Below are 12,877 nucleotides of genomic sequence, written 5' to 3'. Positions count from 1 at the left end.
CGCGCGCACGCACACGCACACCTGAGACCCGCGTGCACCTGCGATCTGCGCTCAGGCAACACAAACAGCATCTCTACATCACATTAGGTAAACTAGGCTTTGTACTTAAAAAAACAAAAAAACTCACAAAAAGAATAATGTGCAACGATAGGCCTCATCAGTACCCCCCCCCCCCAAAAAAAAAAACATAATAAAAGTGAATAAGATTTTCACTGATAAAGTGCTTTGTTTGATTTCTTATTTAAATGATTGTTTCATGGTGAGCAATGAATCGTGAAGAGTAATTTAGAATTTGATTCAAACTAAACGATTCAGTGGCAGAATGACTGATGCTTTGGTTGCTATGGTGAAGCAGCAGGGGGCGGAGCTTGCAGTGATGCTGTTTGGAGAAGAACTCAATGATCACATGAAAACATCATCTCAGGATCATCAGACAGAAACACCAATGTGTCCCTGAGCAAGACACTTAACCCCTAGTTGCTCCAGAGGTGTGCGACCTCTAGCAATTGTAAGTCGCTTTATCCAAAGCGTGAGCTAAATGAATAAATGTAAAATGTAAAAGTAATTTCAGTAATTCAACTCAAATTGTGAAACTCATGTATTAAGTGTCCTTCAGCTCATCTGCATTGTTTAGTCTCTTGTTTCTCATCTTCCTCTTGACAATAGCCCACAGATTCTCTCTGGGGTTCAGGTCTGGTGAGTTTGCTGGCCACTCAAGCACACAGGGCCGTGCAGAGACCTTTGGAGGGGCAGGTGCTCAAAGTATAAATGGGGCACATGGAACAAGGCTTTAAATGGCTCTGTTCAAAATATCAATACAGCAATATATTGTGATGCATTCCTTGCTGATTCGCGTATAGGTATGGATGATTATGTATTGATACAGCAGCAAATGCTTTGATGCAGTTTTGAAAAAGAAACAATAGAGAAGACAATTTTAATTTTAAAATAATAATAGCGCTGGGATTAGAAACTGAAATGTCTTAAATTGTCCCAACCTGATGGCTTTTTCCTTCTCTGTTCTACAGAATAATCAAGAACAGCTGTTAAAAACTATAGAAAACACTTGTGCCTCTACATTTCCCTCTATTTCTTCCTCTATCTCCATCTCATTTGATCTATTAGTTTCCACTCTCTGTCCATCTAGGAACAAGGCTCAATTTACTATTTCAGCATTAATCCATTATTTTAACCATCAGTATTACTCTTGCACCTAATCAATAAGTCCACCTTAAATATTGATACAAAACATAAAAAAAATGGATACACTGGAATATAGTGATTAATATTTATACTGTTGTTGTCTAAAATCGAACAGCTTTGCAATGTAAACAAACGACAGGCTACATTTGTTATTCATATCCTTCACACTGCACTTTGATGACAGGAATATTATGCATTCTTTTTAAGTGACATTGATATCTTTACATTAATTTCCAGAGAGATATTATTGAGTTTACAGGCTAAAGTGGTCTTGCTGTTGTAAACACTGTTGCTATTGTAGAAAAAAAATATTTGCATATTTAAAATATAATTATATTTGAATTCATTTCTGAATTGTTTTATTTTTATAATGATAATTCAGAGAATGAGAAAATCTGAATAAGCCTTACCAGTTTAGGGCTGCTCCGATCACGATAGGCCGATCGTTAATGCGCATCTCGTCAGTAAAGCCGGTTCTCTAATCAGCGGTAAATTCCCTCAGGTGCCTGATTTCACATTGAGCAGCTGTTACTACACAGAGCCATTGTTCACTGAGAAGATGCGCAAATCCACGTTCATTTTCAGCGTTTATTTGCGCATCTTCTCAATTAACAGCTGCTCTATGTGAAATCAAGCACCTGAGGGAATTTACCGCTGATTATAGAACCGGCTTTACTGACCAGATGCGCTTTAACGATCGGCCGATCGTGATCTGAGCAGCCCTAGTTGTGATAATTATTTTAAGACACTCAACGTGTTTAAAAAATAAAAAAGTACTGCAATATAATAAAAGTTTAGTCAAATAACATAAAAAGAGACCAGACACCTCTATGCCATTGAAACTCCTCAAACAGCACGCTAGTGTTACTTATACACTACAGGCTACACATAACAATATAAACAACATCTCATTTTCTCACATCACATCATTCTTGTAAAATAATAAGTAAATAAACATAAAAATCATTTAGCTGAGAATGAAACACCACTTACCAGCTGCCATGGTGTTGAAAATATCCTCTAACAATAAAAAAATGTGTGTGTGGCGTGAGGAATGGTCTTGATCGGATGAGGTCGTCCTCTTGAGGTGAAAGGTTATAATTTTGGTCATTTTATTTATGGATAAATTATAATTATAAAATTGTAATAATATTATTTTGCTTGGAAATTTTGCTTTGACAAAAGGGCATTTAAGGTGCTCAAGGTTCTTTCGGACAGTTCGATCAAATAAACCAGTTGAATGATGTAAAGTCATTGGCGATGACTGCCCTTGATTCAAGCCTTCGGTTTACCCGCGCTTATAATATAAGCACAGAATCAGTTCAGAATCAATCACCAAAAGAATCAGTTCGGTTCAGACGCCCTGTGTGTTGGTTTGCTTCACACTGAATCACACATGCGCAGTATCATCAGCTCCTCGGTTCTCGAATCAGATGCGTCTGACAGAAACGGTTCTCGGTTCAGTGTACGAATAAATGTCGAAATAATAATTATTTATTATTGTTCTGAGTAGTTTTAAGAGAAACATTTTTTAATCTTTATCCCGGTTATATATATTTTTTAATCAGGAAGATGATGGGGGGTCAAAGCGTTTTTTTTGCAGGGTCTTGAGACCCCCCAAGACCCCCCCCCTGGCGCCGCCGGTGTCGGAGCCTGTTCGCGACTCCGTTGATTCAGATCTGCACTTCGGAGCATGTTCGCGACTCGGTTGATTCAGATCGGCACTTCGGAGCCTGTTCGCGACTCGGTTGATTCAGATCGGCACTTCGGAGCCTGTTCGCGACTCGGTTGATTCAGATCGGCACTTCGGAGCCTGTTCGCAACTCGGTTGATTCAGATCGGCACTTCGGAGCCTGTTCGCGACACCGTTGATTCAGATCGGCACTTCGGAGCCTGTCCGCGACTCGGTTGATTCAGATCGGCACTTCGGAGATTGTCCGCGACTCGGTTGATTCAGATCGGCACTTCGGAGCATGTTCGCGACTCGGTTGATTCAGATCGGCACTTCGGAGCATGTTCGCGACTCGGTTGATTCAGATCGGCACTTCGGAGCCTGTTCGCGACACCGTTGATTCAGATCGGCACTTCGGAGCCTGTCCGCGACTCGGTTGATTCAGATCGGCACTTCGGAGATTGTCCGCGACTCGGTTGATTCAGATCGGCACTTCGGAGCCTGTTCGCGACTCCGTTGATTCAGATCGGCACTTCGGAGCCTGTCCGCGACTCGGTTGATTCAGATCGGCACTTCGGAGATTGTCCGCGACTCGGTTGATTCAGATCGGACTCTTAAAGATGATGATGAAAAGAAAAGGTAATATTGCATAGAAAATTATATCTAAGTATGAACTAACTTGCGCAATACTGTAAATATTCTTACTCTACCCTAAATCAGTGAAAATGTTTGGCTCAGTTTACAGAAAGTGTACGTCACACATCCTTTCATTGTGATGCAACATTGTTTCCTCCTCAGATGAGTATTTAACATCTTTATTATTATGGGGATTAGTGTGTGAGTGCTATACAAACACACACAGACAGACACACACACACACACACCGAAAGGGAAAAAAGTGAAATATTATTATGAAGTAAAACAACATTTTTTTATTTTAACGTACATTAAAATCTATTTTATTTCTGTGATTTTTTTTCCAGCATCATTCCTCCAGTCTTCAGTGTCATATGATCTTCAGAAATCAGAATAATATGATGATTTATTATTAGAGTTGTGCTGCTGAAACTGTGATACTTCTTTCAGGATTATTTGATGAATGAAATGTTAAAAAGAAGAGCATTTAATTAAAACAGAAGACTTTTCTAACAATAAACACTAGAGTTCAAAAGTTTGGGGTCAGTAAAAAAAAGTAGAACTCTTTTAGGATGTATTGTTGATTGTTTTGATTCAGATCGGGAATTCGGAGAATGTTCACGACTGTTGATTCAGATTTATCAACTGAGAAATAACGTTGAACAGAAATGATCATGAACTCTTAAAGATGATGATTAAAAGAAAAGGTAATATCGCATATAAAATGATATCCTCCTATATAAATTATATTCCTCCTCAGATGAGTATTTAACATGTTTATTATGTGGGGCATTAGTGTGTAAGTGCTACACACACACACACACACACACACACCGGTTAGAGTTGAATGTTTTTTTACCACATTAATAAAGTACATTTTAAAGGAAAATTAAAATAGAAACCATTATTTTATATATTTTATTTTGATAAGTTTGAATTATTACTGATTTTTGACTGTAGCATCACTATCAATAGCCGCGTGTCGACAGCAGGTGGCGCTGTTGTTGTTGTTGTTTCTGTGATTTTCAGCATCATTACTCCATTACTGATTTATTATCAGAGTTGTGCTGCTGAAACTGTGATACTTCTTTCAGGATTCTTTGATGAATGAAATGTTAAAAAGAAGAGCATTTATTTAAAAATAGAAGTATTTTCTTACAACAAACAATAGAGTTCAAAAGTTTATAAGTCTTTTAGTATGTATTAAATTGATAAGAAGTGAAATCAAATATTAATATTGTTAGAAGAGATTTATATTTTGAATAAACGCTGTTCTTTAAAAAAAATTATACATCGAAGAATCCGGAAAAAAAGTATGGCAGATTCCAAAATAATATTTGGCATCACAACTATTAATAATTCTAATAATAAATCATTATATTAAACTGATTTCTGAAGATCATGTGACACTGAAGACTGGAGGAATGATGCTGAAAAAACAGCGGAGCATCACAGAAATAAAATATATTTTAAAGGATATTAAAATAGAAACCATTATTTTATTTTGATAAGTTTGAATTATTACTGATTTTTGACTGTAGCATCACTCTCAATAGCCGCGTGTCGACAGCAGGTGGCGCTGTTGATCTATATCCCCTGCAGAGACACTGAAATACAACCTTTTTTGTTTCAAACAGATCATTGAACAATAATAAATGAAGTACCCGAAGCTGACAATGAAGTAAATGTATAATAATTAGCAAAGATGATTAATTTAGCGCTGTAAACGCGCGTGTGAGGGGCGGAGACGCGCCGCGGAGCGTCAGACGCGCGTGAGGACCAAACACAGCAGAACATTAGGAAACTTCACTCCTCTTATTATTTCTCTTTTGCTATAGCGATTTATTTTTAGATACGTGATCTGAGTCTTTCATAGAGTTGTTTTATAAACGCGGTAACTTTGAAATCAGCTCTGAAAGTTCCTGTAAGTGTTTAAAAACTAATTATGTTTTAATAACGTGTTGAATCAATTTGGTAAGAACGGTATTCTGTTTTTTTACATAGCGGTTATTAATATAGGCTGAAATATTGTGTTTTTATAGTTTAAAGGTGATCTTATGGTGCATTGCTCGTTAAAAGTTAGGCTGTTAATATAATATACAGGAAGATCAATCTTAATTATTTTACTTTATTAAAATGCATTTATTTTTTTACATTCGTTGGTCAAAGTTTTCAGATCGCCCAGCAAACACAGAACTTTGTGAAGACGTCGCCATTTCGTTAACTGCTAACTTCCCAGAAACGTCCTGAGCACGTCCTCAAAAGACGTCGCTAGTTAGTCCCATTGGGGACATTGTAGCGACGTGGTCAGCTGGTCTTCAGATAACTTTTAATAGTATTGCACTAGATGTATTATTATTATTAAGATACCATCTGAACAGCCTATTCTTTGGGAAATATACAAAAAAAATCATCAAAAAAGTTGAAAGATGGCATGAATTTTATATATATATATATATATATATATATATATATATATATATATATATATATATATATATATATATATATATATATATATACATATTCTTAAACTGATGGCAAATATATATATATATATATATATATATATATATATATATATATATATATGTATATATTTGCCATCAGTTTAAGAACAAAATAATAAATAATTGAATAAACAATTTACTTATTTAATGGTGATAATGTTTGTTAATGAAAGAGAGTACGGGACAAATGAACAATTTGAAAAACTAATGGAATGCATAGTCGATATAAAAGACTGGATGACGAGTAATTTCTTACTGCTAAATTCAGAAAAAACAGAGGTGTTAATCATAGGACCTAAAAACTCTGCTTGTAATAACCTAGAACACTGTCTAAGACTTGATGGTTGCTCTGTCAATTCTTCGTCATCAGTTAGGAACCTAGGTGTGCTACTTGATCGCAATCTTTCCTTAGAAAACCACATTTCTAGCATTTGTAAAACTGCATTTTTCCATCTCAAAAATATATCTAAATTACGGCCTATGCTCTCAATGTCAAATGCAGAAATGTTAATCCATGCATTTATGACTTCAAGGTTAGATTATTGTAATGCTTTATTGGGTGGTTGTTCTGCACGCTTGGTAAACAAACTACAGCTAGTCCAAAATGCAGCAGCAAGAGTTCTTACTAGAACCAGGAAGTATGACCATATTAGCCCGGTCCTGTCCACACTGCACTGGCTCCCTATCAAACATCGTATAGATTTTAAAATATTGCTTATTACTTATAAAGCCCTGAATGGTTTAGCACCTCAGTATATGAATGAGCTCCTTTTACATTATACTCCTCTACGTCCGCTACGTTCTCAAAACTCAGGCAATTTGATAATACCTAGAATATCAAAATCAACTGCGGGCGGCAGATCCTTTTCCTATTTGGTGCTTAAACTCTGGAATAACCTACCTAACATTGTTCGGGAGGCAGACACACTCTTGCAGTTTAAATCTAGATTAAAGACCCATCTCTTTAACCTGGCTTACACATAACATACTAATATGCTTTTAATATCCAAATCCGTTAAAGGATTTTTAGGCTGCATTAATTAGGTAAACCGGAACCGGAAACACTTCACATAACACCCGATGTACTTTCTACATCATTAGAAGAATGGCATCTACGCTAATATTTGTCTGTTTCTCTCTTGTTCCGAGGTCACCGTAGCCACCAGATCCAGTCTGTATCCAGATCAGAGGGTCACTGCAGTCACCCGGATCCAGTACGTATCCAGACCAGATGGTGGATCAGCACCTAGAAAGGACCTCTACTGCCCTGAAAGACAGCGGAGACCAGGACAACTAGAGCCCCAGATACAGATCCCCTGTAAAGACCTTGTCTCAGAGGACCACCAGGACAAGACCACAGGAAACAGATGATTCTTCTGCACAATCTGACTTTGCTGCAGCCTGGAATTGAACTACTGGTTTCGTCTGGTCAGAGGAGAACTGACCCCCAACTGAGCCTGGTTTCTCCCAAGGTTTTTTTCTCCATTCTGTCACCGATGGAGTTTCGGTTCCTTGCCGCTGTCGCCTCTGGCTTGCTTAGTTGGGGTCACTTCATCTACAGCGATATCATTGACTTGATTGCAAATAAATGCACAGACACTATTTAAACTGAACAGAGATGACATCACTGAATTCAATGATGAACTGCCTTTAACTATCATTCTGCATTATTGAGACACTGTTTTCCAAATGAATGTTGTTCAGTGCTTTGACGCAATGTATTTTGTTTAAAGCACTATATAAATAAAGGTGATTGATTGATTGTCTCGGACTCGTTGCATTTGCACTTGGACTTGTCTCGAACTTGGCCATCGGACTCGCCAAGTCTTCTAGTTGGTCTCGACCGAGTCCAGCAAAAAAATAAAAATAAAAATTTCTCCTTCAAAACAAAACCACATTTGCATGATGTCGCGACTGAAAACGTGTGGAAAACGCTAGGCGCGCGCTCTCCTTATTTCCAAAGCACTCTGTAATCTGCGCTCGCGCTCCAGTGGCGTGTCCTTGTACAGCTATGATCATCTGTTTCTCCATCTTAGCTTTCAGTATTGTTCCGTGAAAGGATGTGCATGACAAACGGTGCACTTACTGCGACCTGAAAAGTTGAGATGTTTTCTAATTTAATTTTCTACCTGTTAGAGTATTTTATTTACTTCTACACCTAGATAGCCTTAAACGTACCCTTTACAATAATGAAATACTAATGAATGTTTTACATTATAGGGGTTGCATGACTACTGATTTCTACTAGTTGATTTTTTTAAATAAATGAAAACACATTGAATCGTTTTTGGTTTTTTTATCAATAAACGCTTATTAATGTATAGCCTTATCGAACAATTACATATGTAAATTTTAAAAACTTTATAATTATGACATTACATATTTACATTTTCATGTAACAGCCAGTATTTGTATCTGTAACAATCACAAAATTTTACCTATCACACTCGTGACTTTAGAGGTCTGTGTATAATATTGCGCTGATCCCCTGGCTCACCTGTTATCTAGCAAACACCAGACTGTGTCAGCTTCAGTCGAGTATTCAGGCAGAATTATTCCTTGTGCGTTATTCGTTTTTTAAGCCATTATCCGAGCCATTCTGAATAAGGTATTTGGCTTCAGCCACAACTCTAATTATTACATTACATATTTAATTTTTACATGCAACATATATAAGGTCATATAGTAACAGCTCCACACAATATTTTAATTCTAAAAGTCACGTCGTACTTGCAGACACTTTGTATGCATTATGGTTAATGCATGCTGGAGTAGTTGATTGTTTCCAACAGCGCGAGTAGTCTATGCAAGCAATAGTACAGTATGACAAAAATTTTGCTGTATTTATGTGCGCATGCCCAGTAGAGCCAAACGTATCCCTTCTAGTCTTGCCACGCACATTTAGTCATATCCCGAGCTCCCGAGCGTGTGTTTGTGAACTGTGCCAAGGCATCAGTCATATACATTTTTGACCACAGACATAATGTCAGCAAAAGCAGCATTATTAAGTAAATAAAATGAAAATAAAGTACATAAAAATAATTTGACCTTACAGTTCCAAACTGTGTTCTAGAGGGCCAGTGTCCTTTATAGTTTAGCTGCAGGGGGTAAAACCAGTACTGATTACCAGGGCCCCAAAGGAAGAGAGGGCCCTTGAAAAGTATTAATCTGAAATAGATTTTATTTTACCTGGATATTTTCATGGGTGGGGGGCATGGGGGCCCATCAGGACTGCCTATGCATAGGGCCCGGGGTCTTGTGTAACGCCCCTGTTAGCTTTAACCCTAATTATACACACTTGAACCTAATCAAGCTCTTACTAGACACACTAATCTTCCAGGTGTGTTAAGGCCAGTTGGAGCTCAACTTTTCAGGACATTGGCCATCCAGGATGTAGTTTGGAGACCCCTGTCCTACAGAGTTGTTACTTTGCACATGCTTTTTGTTCATTACAAAAAATAATGTAAACTTATTTTCTTAGAATAGGAGATATACTGTCTCTTGCAACACATACATTATCAGTAGTTAAGTATGTGGTCTTGAAGAGGACCCTTTTTTCTCTCATTTGTACTGGGTCTTGACTTGGACTCGAACCTCTTTGGTCTCGGTCTTGACTCAGTCTCGACTAGTCCTGGACTTGGACTTGACTTGGACTCGACAAAGCTGGACTTGACTACAGCTCTACTTCAAGCAACACAAAACTTGCTCTCATCTGAAAGATGACTTTGGACCACTGGGCAACAGTCCAGTTCTTCTTCTCCTGAGCCCAGGTAAGACGCCTCTGACATCGTCTGTGGTTCAGTAAATCTCTTGACACATCTGTGTGTGGTGCTCTTGATGTCTTGACTATAGTCTCAGTCCATTCCTTGTGAAGTTCTCTAAAATTGTTGAATTGATTTTTCTTGACAATCCTCATAAGGCTGTGGTTCTCTCGGTTGGTTGTGCATCTTTTTCTTTCACACTTTTTCCTTCCAGTCAACTTTCTGTTAACATGCTTAGATACAGCACTCAGTGAACAGCCAGTGCTGTACTCTCCTTGTGAAGGGTGTTAATGATGTCTTCTGGACATCTGTCAGATCAGCAGTCTTCCCCATGATTGTGTAGCCTAGTGAACCAAACTGAGAGACTGAAACCATTGCAGGTGTTTTGAGTTGATTAGCTGATTGGCATGTCACCATATTCTAATTAGTTGAGATCATGAATTGGTGGGTTTTTGTTAAATGTGAGCCAAAATTATCACAATTAAAAGAACCAAAGACTTGCATCACTAAGAGTGGTTCACTTCCGCAATTCGGTATGATTCCCTTCACATCAGCAGTGAACCGTACCGGTCTCATGAACCTTACCCCAGACCACCCTTTTTAAGTGCACCCAAGTTCAGAAGACAGCGTTCACATCAGCCAAACGAACCGAACTCTGACGTCAGTCGAACCCAGGTGCAGATCAAAAGTGCTAGTGTGAAGCACCTTTAAAGTGCTTCAGTCTGTGTGCATTTAATTTCATACACAAGTTTCACAATTTGCCTTGAATTACTGAAATAAATTAACTTTTCCATGACATTCTAATTTAAATATGAAAATTAAATATGAAACTAGCAGATAATATGAGTAAGAGATCAGCAAATATTTGATTCTCACATCAGAGAGAGAGAGAGAGACCTGAGGCGGGATTGTTCATTAATACATGAAAATCATCTTCATTACTAATGCATAAAACACACTTCTAGTAGCTCACACACACTCTCTGTCACACACACACACAAACACACACACACACACACACACACACTCTCTCTCTCTCTTTCTCTCACACACACTCTCTGTCACACACACACACACACTCTCTCTCTCTCTTTCTCTCTCACACACACAAACACTCTCTCTCTCTCTCTCTCTCTCTCACACACACACACACACACACACACAAACAAACACCTGCTGGTTAGCCGTTATAGAGACAAACAGCCCGAGGACAAAGTGCTTGCAGAGGACTAGACTCAGTGAGGTTGTAATAATCTTCATAAATGCAACTCAAATGATTCCTGTCACACAGAACTGAAGAATAACCCACAGAGTGAAGACTGTATGCAGGGGCGGATCTAGTAAAATATTGATGGGGTGGCGAGAAGGGGGCAGGAATTTTTGAGGGGTGGCAACATATGTCAGACGTATATGTACTGAATTTAGTCACAGTTATCACAGTTTGATGATAAATATATGTGCACACTACAAAAGGACACAGCTATCATTTACAAACTTAATCTCATGCAATCAATGTCTTGCATTTGAAACAGTTATAACAAACATTACAAACATATAAGGAATAAGTGACCATACCCCATAAGCACCACACACTCACTAATGCATACAGTATGCATCCACATGTAATTAAGAGCATTATAAAAGATTCAGTGTTATCAATATGTCAATTTATTATAAGAAACACAAGATTTTAACAGCCATTTCCAGCTGGGGAGACTCAACTGATTTTCTACAGTTTAGTGTTAATCATCATCTAACTCAACCAGTCAAGAGCTACATTTAGCCTTAGATGTTATATGAATATGGTCCTGAAGCATAGCTTTTATTAGCTGACAATAATAATAAATAAATAAACATTATAGGCACAAATACAAATGTACTTTTAGAAATTGTTTTGGAAAAATCTTAAATTAAATCTTAAATTAAAACTTCTATGAAAAATTGTGTGATATTCCTTTAAAATAATGTTTTAGTATATCATTTTTTAAGTATATTTTACTAAGCAATTTCTTACATAATTTCTTAGAGTTAGACCAAACTTTTATTTTAGTGAGTTGTAGACAGAGTTTCTGTGTTTTTTAATTAACTATTATTATTAGCTAATAGGAAGTATAGCATATCAAGTATGCTAACACTTGAAGTATAGCATACTCTACTGTGCAATAGTACTATATTTCTGTTTGAATTTCTTCAAAGTTACAGGTTGTCATAAAGACATTGACTCAAATTATTCGCCTGACAGAAATGGCAGTTTGGGGATCGTGAATCATTTGAATCAGCTCGGGAGTTCGGAGCGGGTTCGCGAATCATTTGAGTCAGTAATGGGGATCGCGAATCATTTGAATCAGTTCGGGAGTTCGTAGCGGGATCGCGAATCATTTGAATCAGTTCGGGAGTTCGGAGCGGGTTCGCGAATCATTTGAGTCAGTAATGGGGATCGCGAATCATTTGAATCAGTTCGAGAGTTCGGAGCGGGATCGCGAATCATTTGAGTCAGTTCGGGAGTTCGGAGCGGGATCGCGAATCATTTGAGTCAGTAATGGGGATCGCGAATCATTTGAATCAGTTCAGGAGTTCGGAGCGGGATCGCGAATCATTTGAGTCAGTAATGGGGATCGCGAATCATTTGAATCAGTTCGGGAGTTCGGAGCGGGATCGCGAATCATTTGAGTCAGTAATGGGGATCGCGAATCATTTGAATCAGTTCGGGAGTTCGGAGCGGGATCACGAATCACGAAAGATTCGTTGCTGCCAACTGGGGTGGCAGCAGGGGTGGCAAGGCTTTCTTTTAGGCTGGTATTTGCCACCCTATGCCACCCCGGTTTGTATGAATATATGCTCTCAGGATGTTTGAATCTGTTAGAGATGGAGAAGACAAACTCATCTCACCTCAGTCTCGCAGCAGAGACACGCTCAAAAAGAAGAGAATCAGCGAAAGCGTTTAGTAAATGCAAAAAATGAACAATTTATTACCATTCTGATGTCCATTCAGGTAAGAAGCATGACAAAGATATTAGAAGAACTGAACCAAACAGAGCAACACACACAAGTCCCATCACTCCAGTAATAATGTCAGTAATAATATTAACATTAAC

This window comes from Carassius auratus, chromosome 40 (assembly GCF_003368295.1).
Source record: "Carassius auratus strain Wakin chromosome 40, ASM336829v1, whole genome shotgun sequence".
Taxonomy (NCBI): domain Eukaryota; kingdom Metazoa; phylum Chordata; class Actinopteri; order Cypriniformes; family Cyprinidae; genus Carassius; species Carassius auratus.
The sequence above is the reverse complement of the archived record's forward strand: the minus strand, read 5'-3'. Positions refer to the sequence as shown.